This window comes from Podarcis gaigeae, assembly GCF_964106915.1.
Source record: "Podarcis gaigeae genome assembly, chromosome: 16".
In the NCBI taxonomy this organism is placed as follows: Eukaryota; Metazoa; Chordata; class Lepidosauria; order Squamata; family Lacertidae; genus Podarcis; species Podarcis gaigeae.
This window is the reverse complement of record NC_139693.1, coordinates 6730139-6742640: the sequence shown is the minus strand read 5'-3', so window position 1 is coordinate 6742640 and position 12502 is coordinate 6730139. Positions and strand designations below refer to the sequence as shown.

The 12502-nt window shown below is 44.5% G+C and overlaps 1 long non-coding RNA gene across 1 annotated transcript; it reads right to left on the bottom strand.

Annotated features, from left to right (window-relative positions):
• Positions 1–8484: 8484 nt before the first annotated feature.
• LOC310833588 lies at positions 8485–12080 on the bottom strand. Its single transcript, XR_014558822.1, has 2 exons — positions 11545–12080; positions 8485–9447 (listed from the first exon to the last, which is right to left on the bottom strand). It is a non-coding gene; the product is annotated as an uncharacterized lncRNA (long non-coding RNA).
• Positions 12081–12502: the final 422 nt, after the last annotated feature.

Sequence of the window (12502 nt, the reverse complement as noted above, 5' to 3'; positions counted from 1 at the left end):
TGGAGTAAAAGTGGGACAATCATCAGCATTATACTACTACTGGAGAAAGAGAGGATAGGAACATTGTCAGATAAGAGACAACAGTGGATAGAAGGCCTCTTTCTGTCAGGAGTCCAGGTTCCCAGTTCGATAACGCAGTAAGCGTAGGTAATTAAAAAGGAGGATTTATTGCAAAAACAAACAGATAGCTCAGGACGGCTCCAACAAAGCCTCTGGCATCATTACTCAAGATGACCCTTCTGAAAACTATTTCCGGAGTCTACAGAAGATATTGAACTTACGACCCCTGTGTTTCTTCTTTTGCTTCCTATCTAGCAGCCCTCCCATCCACTGACTCTTCAGACTTAATGGATCAGCTCCAACCTCTTCCTGTTCTCAGAGGCTGTCTCTGAGTTTGTTCGTGCCTTTTTGTGCTTCCAGTGAGCTTTGGCTGTGTTCTAGCCTGCTCTCAGCTACTGCCTTAGCAGCCTGCCCATCAAGGTCAGTCAGAGCTGAAGTCTGCAGCTGCCGGCTCTCCCCTTCCTGACTAACATCTAAGCCTCTCTGTTCCAGGCTGCTTTCTGCAGTTGGCTGCTAACCTTCGCTAGGAGCTGGCTCATTCCTGACACTTTCTAAGGATCATTGTCAGATGGCAGTGCATAGATTCCCCTTCTAATCAATGCACTCCTCCTATTGGAGCAGAAAAGACAGTGCACCAGAAGTCCAACGTGACCCAAAAGGCAAAATCTAAATACATATGATATCCTTGCTCAGTTTTTATCTTGTGGCGTGCATCTCAGAAGGTAAACACTGGCAGCTGGGAGGATTTGTTCTTTCAAACAGATTTAGGCCGTAAGACTATCAGAATAGTTCAGCTGGATCACTCTACAGGGGGCAAGAAGGCAGTGGGCTCCCCCCACTGCATTCTTCTCAACAAGTGGAATTCAGAGGTAGAGTCCCCCAGAAACTGGAGATTTAAGTTACCATGTCCATGTGGCAGACCTGTCCTTATCCACAAATTTGTCTCATCTCCTCCTGACTCTGTGTAAGTCAATGGTTATACCTTCCTCACCACGATCAACAGCTCATCTCTTCTCTATCAACAGGGTTGCTGTGGGGGGTTAAAGGAGGAGGAGAAGCATGTATGCCGTGTTGAGCTCTTGGAGGAAAACAAATCATAAATATATGTGAAATTTAAAACAAATAAAGATGATCCAATCTTATGGGCCTGGCCAGCATAAGGAGGTCCACCGATTGCCTATGTTGCCTTAATCACTCAGTAGCTATTCTTTGTTCCTTTCTCAAAGCTTATAAGTCACAGAGCAACTCCTTATTCCCTGCGATGCTAGGAGGGAGGAAAAGAGATGTCACAAACAGGCCAGTGAACAAAAGTTGCTGCAAAGTATCTGTGGCCCAACCCTCTGAGGAGGGAATACCTCAAGCCAGATATCTCGCAAAACCTCATCATCACAGGCGCTCCGCTCTCGATATTCCAGATCATTTGCTGTTTGGCAGATAGGCATTAAGCACAGTGATGATTCATCTCTCTCTCTCTCTCTCTCTCTCTCTCTCTCTCTCTCTCTCTCTCTCTCTCTCTTAAAAATGCTGCCATCTGACAAAGCCAGGGCAGGCATCTGAACATGACTTGATAAGCTGCTGTTGACAGGCATTCATATCCCATGACAAGGAACAAACCATTACAGGGATCTTGCGAAAGCACTTCAAAGATCCTTCTTTCCCTTTGCTGGGAATCCAACCAGTACCTCTCCCTGCCTCGAGGGTGTAATTATCCCCTGTTTTGCCTGCCTGGCAGAAAAAAGGGCAAGCAGTAGTTATGACAATTACTCAAGGCTAATAGTGCAAGGCTTGTTTTGAAGAAGCAATGAAGAGTGGCAGAGATGAACGCTCTCTCTCTCTCCCCCCTCCAGTCCATCTCACCCCAGAAAAATTGAGTCCATTGAATATTTTAAGAAATTGTCACAATTTTAGCCTCTTCTTGCTTGGCTGCTCATTCCACACCATGAATAAATGCAGACATCCCCCCCCCCAATGTTCTTATTTTCCAGACACACTCCTGGATTTACATAAGCTGTCCCAGTTTCTGACTTGATCCCAGAATGCCCCACTTTTCCTTAGGAGGTCCCTAGTCTCATCAGAGAAATGTTGGAGGGTATGGAGATATGCAACCCCCGATCCAACTATACAACATTTAGAAGACATCTAAAGATAGCCCTGTTTAGGGAAATTTTTAAAATGTTTTATTATGCTTTTATATATGTCGGAAGCCCCCCAGAGTGGCTGGGGCAATTCGTTCAGATGAGTGTGGCATTCTTTATTTATTTATTATTGTTGTTATTATTATTAGGGAATAAAAAGGTAAAGGTAAAGGTACCCCTGCCCGTAGGGGTCAGTCTTGCCAGACTCTAGGGTTGTGCGCTCATCTCACTCTATAGGCTGGGAGCCAGCGCTGTCCGCAGACACTTCCGGGTCACATGGCCAGCGTGACGAAGCTGCATCTGGCGAGCCAGCGCAGCACACAGAACGCTGTTTACCTTCCCGCTGGTAAGTGGTCCCTATTTATCTACTTGCACCCGGAGGTGCTTTCGAACTGCTAGGTTGGCAGGCACTGGGAACGAATGACAGGAGCGCACCCCATCGCGGGGATTCGAACCGCCGACCATGCGATCGGCAAGTCCTAGGCGCTGAGGTTTTACCCACAGCGCCACCCACATCCCTATTATTAGGGAATAAGATGTCCTTATTTTAATCAGAGAAATGTTGGAGGGTGTGTAATAGAGAGAGTAGCCATATTCACATCATACACTGAAAGCACTAATAACCCCTTCAGACAATCATAAGGTAAAGGTAAAGGGACCCCTGACAATTAGGTCCAGTCGTGACCGACTCTGGGGTTGCGGCGCTCATCTCGCTTTACTGGCCGAGGGAGCCGGCGTACAGCTTCCATGCGGCCAACATGACTAAGCCACTTCTGGAGAACCAGAGCAGCGCACGGAAACACTGTTTACCTTCTCACCACTTTACCTTCTCTACTTGCACTTTGACGTGCTTTAAAACTGCTAGGTTGGCAGGAGCAGGGACCAAGCAACGGGAGCTCATCCATTACGGGGATTCGAACCGCCAACCTTCTGATCTGCAAGTCCCAGGCTCTGTGGTTTAACCCACAGCGCCACCCAGATCCCTCAGACAATCATGGATTTCCCCAAAGAATTCTAGGAGCTGTTGTTTGATAAAGGTGCTAAGAATTGGTAAGAGGCCCCTACTACCCTTGGAGAGCTATAGTCCTAGGCTCTGTGATTTAACCCACAGCGCCACCCGTGTCCTATGATGGATATAGTTCACTGCTATCGTTCAAGAAAGTTTCCTGGGAATACCAGCTCCTGGGACTCACAACTGCAGAAAACTACTGCTGTGCTCAGGTTCTGCTCGCAGACTTTCCAAAGGCCACTGTGAGAAGACAATGCTGTACAACAGGGGTCACAACCTTTTTCAGCTGTGGACCGGTCCACTGTCCCTCAGACCTTGCGGGGAGCCGGATTATATTTTGGAAAAAAAATATGAACAAATTCCTATGCCCCACAAATAACCCAGCGATGCATTTTAAATAAAAGCACACATTCTACTCATGTAAAAACACACTGATTCCCGGACCATCTGCAGGCCAGATTTAGAAGGCAATTGGGCCGCATCCGGCCCACGGGCCTTAGGTTGCCTACCCCTGCTGTACAAGATGGGACCCCTTTCACCTAACCTAGTAAGGATCGTCTGATGTTCACCTGTTAAGGATACCGTATCATCTTTGCAATAATTCGCTATACTTAAAATTAACCTGTTTTAAAAGGTTTATCTAGAATTACAAAACCATACAGAACCTCGCTGCGCCTTGTCCAAATCTGTCAAATCAAACGCAGTCATCCAGATGATTAAATCAGTATTACAGGCTTCGGGCTGTGACTTATTTGTTTTTCTTTCCTAATTGGCCTTCTGATACATGGGCTTATGTCAATTGTGCAACCTGGCATTTCAGTTTCCTTACACGTACATCCCAGAATGATTTAATTATTTCCTGGGTTCAGGTATATGTGTGTAAGACTTGAAAGTTTCAGCCGAAAGAAAGAGGAATCTACACAACCATGATATCAGTATTGTAGTCCTCACAAGCATAGCATCCAGGGACTCAGCTACGTTAGTCAAAAGCCACACTTTGAATGCATTACAAGCATGCAATGCCAGATGGCGCCAGAGAGCAAACAAATTTTCGATGCGATTTTTACATAGGTTATTTTTCTTTCTTTTGTTATAACTATTTAATTTCTGACTTATTTATAGCAAGGGGGGGTTCTGTGTGTAGATCCACCCCAGGTCATTCCTATCATTTGGAATGTCATGGGGTTCTCCATACCTTACATTAGAGCGGTGGCCTCACTCACAATGCAATGTTGTAATTATGGTGAAATTAGCACATCATTTAAAATCTAGACAAGGACTATAATTTCCAACTTGGTTTTTTTGGTAAATATAGCTTGACATCATTTTATTACTTACACAGCCAATAGTACATTTTCCATACAACCTCACATATTTGGCATTTGACTTGACTGACATGTAATATTCTGGCGCTTTTTAAAATTTCAGATGTCACTCCTGATGTAACCAGTGTAGACAATGGTGATCTAGATGGACCCAAGGTCTCACTCAGTTTAAGACAGCTTCTTATGTCCCCAATTGTCTAATCAACCAAATCAGCCAGTCCTTCAGATATTCTCATACTGTCTCAGACCCCGCCATAAATAACCAAATAATGGGAAGATAAAAGACTGTTTATGTATGCAATAACTGCGGCAAGAATTCTCTTAGCCCAAAAATGGAAACAACGAGAAGTACCAACAAAAAAAAGAGTGGCAGATGAAGATGATGGACTTTGCAGAACTGGCGAAGCTGACAGGGAAAATCCGAAACCAGCAGGATCAAGTATTCCAAAAGGACTGGAGTAAATTTATACGATAGTTGAAAGATTGTAAGCAATTAACATCACTAGCAGGGTTGTCTGAAGACTTGTAATGAGAAATTTTCTAATTTTCTATTTTCATTTACATTTTGAGCTATTTTGTAATGAGTGTAATTAGAACTGGGAAACGTACAAAATGCAATGATATAAAGGTTAATTTTTAAAGCCATGAGGTGGGAGGGAAGGAAGCTGATAGGCTCTAAAGAGCCAGAGTATATATAACATTAAATAGTATACAGGCAACTCCCTGATTGTGTGAGGGTTGCATTCTGGGTCATTGCATGTTTGTGAAATCACGCGTAATCAAAATACCCATTGAAGAAGCCTGCAAGCACCCCATTTTAGCCCTGCCCCATTCTGTCCCTTTTTGTGACGTTTTGGGGTCACTTCCAGGTTTAGTGTGATGTGTGTGTGTGTGTGTACAGTTGCGCACATATCAGACGCACCTAAAACGGTCACTGCCTGCATTTGTAGTAGTCGTAGTATTGATGGTAATAACAAATTCACTGTCAATTATATCATTTTTTACCCAAGAAATCCCAAAATTGGGGAGACACCAAAAATCTAATCGGAGTTTCTGTTAAAGTAAGGTGGTGAGTGGTTGTTTGGAAGACCCTGAGTGAGAGGCAGGGAAGGCAAGGTCCCAGGGTGAGAGACTGGGAGAAGAAAAGGAAGGTCCTAGGTGAGAGCTGAGAGGGTCTACCTCTTTCTGTGCATAGCTGTCAACTTTTCCCTTTTTAAAAAGGAAATTCCCTTATTCCGAATAGGATTCCTCACATGAAAAGGGAAAAGTTGACAGCTATGTTTCTGTGTGTGACAAGGGTTAAGGGCTATGGACTCTGTATTCTTTCTTTCTTTCTTTCTTTCTTTCTTTCTTTCTCTCTCTCTCTTTCTCTCTTTCTCTCTTTCTCTCTTTCTCTCTTTCTCTCTTTCTCTCTTTCTCTCTTTCTCTTTCTCTCTTTCTCTGTTTTTGTTTTTATGTAGATTAGCTCCTTTTATTTCATTGTATTAGGAAAAACTTTTAATAAAATATTATGGGTGAATGAATAAAATAAAGAAAGCAGGTGTGAATAAACATGACCCTCCAGATCACGGGTAGGCAACCTAAGGCCTGGAGACCGGATGTGGCTCAATCGCCTTCTAAATCCAGCCTGTGGATGGTCCGGGAATCAGCATGTTTTTACATGAGTAGAATGTGTTCTTTATTTTAAATCCATCCCTGGGTTATTTGTGGGGCCTGCCTGGTGTTTTTACATGAGTAGAATGTGTGCTTTTATTTAGAATGCATCTCTGGGTTATTTGTGGGGCATAGGAATTTGTTCATTTTCCCCCCTTCAAAATATAGTCCGGCCCCCTACATGGTCTGAGGGATGGTGGACCAGCCCACAGCTGAAAAAGGTTGCTGATTCCTGCTCCGGATGTTGCTAAACTACAATTCCAATCATCCCCAGCCATTGGCCATGCACGCTGTGGTCGATGGGAATTGTAGTATACGAGCAACAAGGAGAAGGTCCCGCTCCCGTAGCAAAGCTTTAAAAAGTGGAAATGTGCTGCTACCTTGTGGAAGATGAGAGTACTCCTCAGCACTTGTATTTTTATTATAAACACAAGTGGGACCTGTAAACAAAATGTCAAGCAGGCAGTGTGTGTGTGTGTGTGTGTGTGTGTGTGTGTGTGTGTGTGTGTGAGAGAGAGAGAGAGAGAGAGAGAGAGAGAGAGAGAGAGAGAACTTTCCAGGAAGCATTTCTGAAGCCCTCAACCACCTTCCCTGGCTTCCCACACTTCCTATTCTGAAAAAAGCACAAATGGTGGGACTGCGGTGTTTTGCTTTCCCCAGTTTTAAGTGAGGCACAGACACTCAGGAAGGCTAAAGCATACAGACCACTGTTGAGATGATTCGTAGAACTGAGTTAAAACAGTGAAGAGGGTTAAAGCACCTTCACTGTTGAGGGAAGACTAAGGGTTGTATCCCACCAGGTTCTACTCAAAGCAGACCCACTGAAATTAATGAGTCAATCATGCCCATTAATTCCAACCAGTCTACTCTGAGTAGGACTAGCATGGCCTACAACCCTACATTCTCCAAGGTTTTGGGGGGTGGATACTTAAAATTGTGCTATAAAACAAATCATCAGAATTTGGAGGATATTAGAAGTTATTGCAGTTTATGGCCACCAGGAGGCAATGATGCCTACTAAGAACTTGATGTTATGGATCAGAGTTTCTAAGAGTCTGAGGGATGCTATGGAGCCAAAAGGCTCGTCCGTCTCAAAATCTACCTTGTGTGTTACTTGCTCCATCGTTTTTTGCAGATGAACCGCAAGATGTTTCTACTGACTTTACAATAGACAGATTTATGTCAGGCAAAAACACCACTTCCTGCTAATTAGCAGTAACACAAAAAAAGGTTTTTGGAATTGGTTACATGGCAACTTGCCTGGCAGTGTAGTGATGTAAGATATGACAGCCACCCTCAAGCTGTTGCCTTCCAAATGTTGTTAGACTACAGCTCCCATCAGCCGAAGGCTGGGGTACAATCAGGCAGATGGCTTCTCAACAGCTTTGGGGTTAGCTGGTGCAAATGTCTTTGTCTAAGAGGAGGAGGACCCTACATACAGTGGTACCTTGGGTTAAGAACTTAATTCATTCTGGAGGTCCGTTCTTAACCTGAAACTGTTCTTAACCTGAGGTACCCCTTTAGCTAATGGGGCCTCCTGCTGCCACCATGCCACCACCACACAATTTCTGTTCTCATCCTGAATCAAAGTTCTTAACCCGAGGCACTATTTCTGGGTTAGCAGACTCTATAACCTGAAAGCATCTGTAACCCAAGGTACCCAAGGTACCACTGTATTGAGTTGGGATGGCTTCCCATCCCCCCCCATTCTTAAGTGTAATACCATAAGAAGGGCCTGATAGATCGGGCCAATGGTCCATCAAGTCCAGCATCCTGTTCTCACAGTGGTCAGCCAGATGCTTGTGGTGAACCCTCAAGGAGCACCTGAGCACGAGAGCACTCTCCCCTCCAAAAACTGGTTTCCAAAAACTGGTACTCAGAAGCATTACTACCGCCAACCGTGGAGGCAGAGGAAGGTCATCTTGGCTAGTAACCATAGGTAGCCTTATTCTCCATGAACTTGCCCCACTTTGACCACTGTTGCTTAGTCCAAGTGTCTTCCCTAAGCCTTTTAACCAGGGAAGACTTTAGCAGAATGCACCATAGATTCCACTTGGGCCCTTTTTTCCCATCCTGTGACCACCTAACTTGGGAGAAAACCCAACAGAACACAAAAAGATTTGCTCCTGAGGGAACATCTGTAGGATCCTGCAGTTACCATAATGTGTTTCAAGCTATTTCATTGTATCAAACACCAATAGCATGACTCCACCCCCTAAATTTGAAACAAAACAAGGGCATGCCACTTATCCCAGTACTTGTCATTCACAGGACAGAACAGAAGGAGGCAGAAGCGAACCTGTTTCTTTGTTATTCTCATTTATTTTGAATCAGCTGATACATTTATTTACTTCTGCTAGTGATGCCACAGGCCTTTTCAAAGGACAAGAAGGTGGGGTCTCCATCCCAAGAACCTTCCCATCTAACATTCAGCACAAGGAACACAAAGGAGCATTTGAAGCAATCCTTCATTCTTGCATGCTTCATTGTATATTTTCACATGAGTAAAAAGCCCAGAAACTTTAAAATCTAAACAAGGGGTCTGGAATATCCATGGGGTGGTGGTGGATAGGTTTCTCTGTGGCTACACCTCTGCACAGATATTCTTCTTCTTGTCCCACTAACCTTGTGGTTCCCAGTGAGGACTATGGCTCAGTGGTAGAACATCTTCGTAGCTTGCAGAAGGTTCTGTGTTCAATCTCTGGTATCTCCAGGTAAAGCTGAGATTTGTATCCTGTCTGAAAACCCCTGGAGAGCCGCAGGTGATAAACATAAACAAAACCAAGCTTTATGGACCTCAGTATAAGGCCAGGCCAGATTATTTTAAGTAGCACACTTTCAATTGGAATTTTGCATGGTTTGCGGGTGGGAAATAAGACTTTAGAAAGATTGTCCTTGTAGTGCTTTATAGCTTGTTTTCACTGGATGTTCCTGCCCAGTTAGACTCTTATATACCTGTATGAGAGGAGAGGTGGCTTCCTTCGAAGAGTGTAAGATTTTCCATGAGTGGCTTTTCTTCCTTTAAAAGACTCAGAAGTCGGTAAGGAGGAATGAACAGCCCTGCGTGGCCAAGAACTTATGTCACACAGGGAGCCATAGCAGGGTTGATGTTTAGCAGTGGCTACCTCTTTGGAAGCATTCGGAATTACCGGAACAACCACATGGATGGATGGCGGTGTTAACATAACATCTGAGTTGCGAAGCTGGGAGGAATGTGTGACACTGAGTCTGTAGCGAGCCATGTTGGTGGAATAACCAGAAAGATCTACAATGACAGCCACAACAAAAATGCAGATAATTAGATTATATCATTTCTATAGCATTTTTCTTTTAAAGTTGTTTTTTTTAAGGAAAGGTTGTTTAAGATGAAGAAGAATTAGAACACAATAGAGGTGACATGATGGAAGTTTGTAATATTATGCATGGCATGGATAGAGAAAAGAAGAAGAAGAAGTTAGGAGCTGAGAAATACAGATCATAGGAGATTAGGAACTGCTTAAAGAACAGAAGAAGAAGAAGAAGAAGAAGAAGAAGAAGAAGAAGAAGAAGAAGAAGAAGAAGAAGAAGAAGAAGAAGAAGAAGAGAAGAAGTTTAGGAGGAGGAGGAGGAGTTTGGATTTGATATCCTGCTTTATCACTACTCAAAGGAGTCTCAAAGCGGCTAACGATCTCCTTTCCCTTCCTCCACCACAACAAACACTAGGTGAGGTGAGTGAGGCTGAGAGACTTCAGAGAAGTGTGACTAGCCCAAGGTCACCTAGCAGCTGCATGTGGAGGAGTGGGAACGTGAACCCGGTTCACCAGATTATGAGTCTACCACTCTTAACCACCACACCATGCCGGCTCTCACTCTCTGCTCCCTGTGATTCAGGGACATCCAATGAAGTTGAATACTGGAAGGTTCGGAACAGATATGGCTTCTTTGATTCCCATAGAATCATAGAACTGAAGAGTTGGAAGGGACCCCAAGGATCATCAAGTCCAACGCCCCTGCAATGCAGGACTATGCAGTTGTCCAATAAGGTGATCAGACCTGCAACCTTGGCACTGGTTAAACTTTGGAATTTGCTCCCACCGGAGGCAACAGTTGGCTCCAACTAGGAAGGCTTCAAAAGAGGATTAGACAAATTGATGGAGGAAGAGAAGGATATCAGTGGCTACTGGACATAATGGCTAAGCTTTGCCTCCACAGGCTCTTCATATGTTTTGAAACAAACAATGGGCATATTGCCCTCACACATTATGCAGGTTCTCAGTCATCTGTGCAATATAAGCCGTTCACCAAGCTGAAACACTATGAATCACCAATGCTGTTCTTTATTCCTTTCTGCTCTTTCATGCTATTTCTGTCTGGGGTTTACCGCTGCACAATTATTTATTATTTATACACCACCCATCTAAATGGGTTGCCCCAGCCACTCTGGGTAACACTCTCTCTCTCTCTCCTCTCTCTCTCTCTCTCTCTCTCTAACATTAAAAAAAAAACAACTTTCCTATGCAGGGCAGCCTTCAGATGGCTGGGGGGGAGGGGGTCACATAACTCCACATAACTCCATAACATCCAACATTTCTCTGGTGGAAGTAAGGATGTCCTGTCAAACCCTCCAGCTTTCATTGAAAATTTCAATGAAAATAGGGACACCCTAAGGAAAAGCAGGTGGTGCTGAGGGTTAAACCACAGAGCCTAGGGCTTGCCAATCAAAAGGTGGTTCGAATCCCCGCAACGGGGTGAGCTCCCATTGTTTGGTCCCAGCTCCTGCCAACCTAGCAGTTCGAAAGCACTCCAGTGCAAGTAGATAAATAGGTACCGCTCCGGCGGTAAGGTAAACTGCGTTTCTGTACACTGCTCTGGTTTGCCAGAAGCAGCTTAGTCATGCTGGCCACATGACCCGGAAGCTGTACTCCGGCTCCCTCGGCCAGTAAAGCGAGATGAGCACCGCAACCCCAGAGTCAGCCACGACTGTACCTAATGGTCGCATGTCCCTTTACCTTTACCATTAAGGAAAAGCGGGGCATTTCGGGAACAAATCAGAAACTGGGACAGCATCTGTAAATCCAGGACTGTCCTTGGAAAATAGGGACTCCTGGAGGGTCTGCAATAACTAAACAGAGTCCTGTTGGATCAGACCAAAAGCCTATCCAGTCCAGTATCCTGTTTTCACAGAGGTCAAGTGGATGCTTGTGTGAAGCTGACAAGCAGGTCCAGAGTGCAACAGCGCTCTTCCCACCTGTGATTCGTGCCAGCTGATATTCAGAGACACATTGCCTCTGACAGTGGAAGGAGAATATGGCCATTTAGTCAATGTTCATCCTTGACCAGCTCTAAAGTGCAGGCAAGAAAGAAAAACAATTTAGAGTCTTACCTAGTGATTGAAGAGAAGCAGGTTACATCTGTTCCAGCCAAATTGCTTGCTGACTTAGGAATGACAGACACATATATACAGCCTTGAATAATAACACACCATCTAAAGGAGGGCTCTGAGGACAACTCAAATTGCTCTAAATTAATGTTTTCATCTTCTTTGCTGCTGTTAGCTCATCCCCCGCAGAATGATGTTTAGGCTCCTGCCCAATGTGTATAATTTTGTAATGGAATGAGCCTGGAAACAGACCAGCAACGTTCAGTCTACAAACTCCAGGGTGCATTTAAGTCAGTGATCTGTGTCTGACCTTAGATACTGCCTTCAACCATGAAGGATGAGCATAGCTATCATGACTGGTAGCCATTGGCAGCCTGGTTCTCCGTGAATAGGCTTACCACCCATGAAAAACGTACACAAAGGTGACCTGCACCCAAATGTGTGTGAATTTCCTAAAGGTATGTTGGTTGCAGTGGCATAGTGTGGTTTGCCAGTGCCCGGGGCCACACAGAGGGGTGGGTGGGAAACGGATGTAGTACACATGCACATTCAACTGCCTAATGGCATCTGTGTCACCCAGGAGATCACAGCTGCAGAGATAAGAAAAGAAGACTCGGCCCAGACGCTCACACAACCAACCAGTGGTGTAGCATGTAGGGAACCACAAGGGTGGTTGTCCTGGGCACAACATTTTTAGGCGTGCAAAATTTCAACACCTGGTGCTGCCTCAATACAGCTATTTACTACCATCACTGGGCTCCATTGTAAACAGGAAGCAGGAAGTGACCTCTCCAGACAATGGAACTGAAGGAATGGGTTTCTGTGTAGCAAGTTTAAAACTGACTCACCCCCCCCCCTTTTGTTCTTTCAAAAGAGAGCATTTTAAAATGCATAAAACTTGAGCTGTTGAGCAAAAGCATAATAAGGACACAATTGCATAAACAAGCTCTCTCCTTTATCA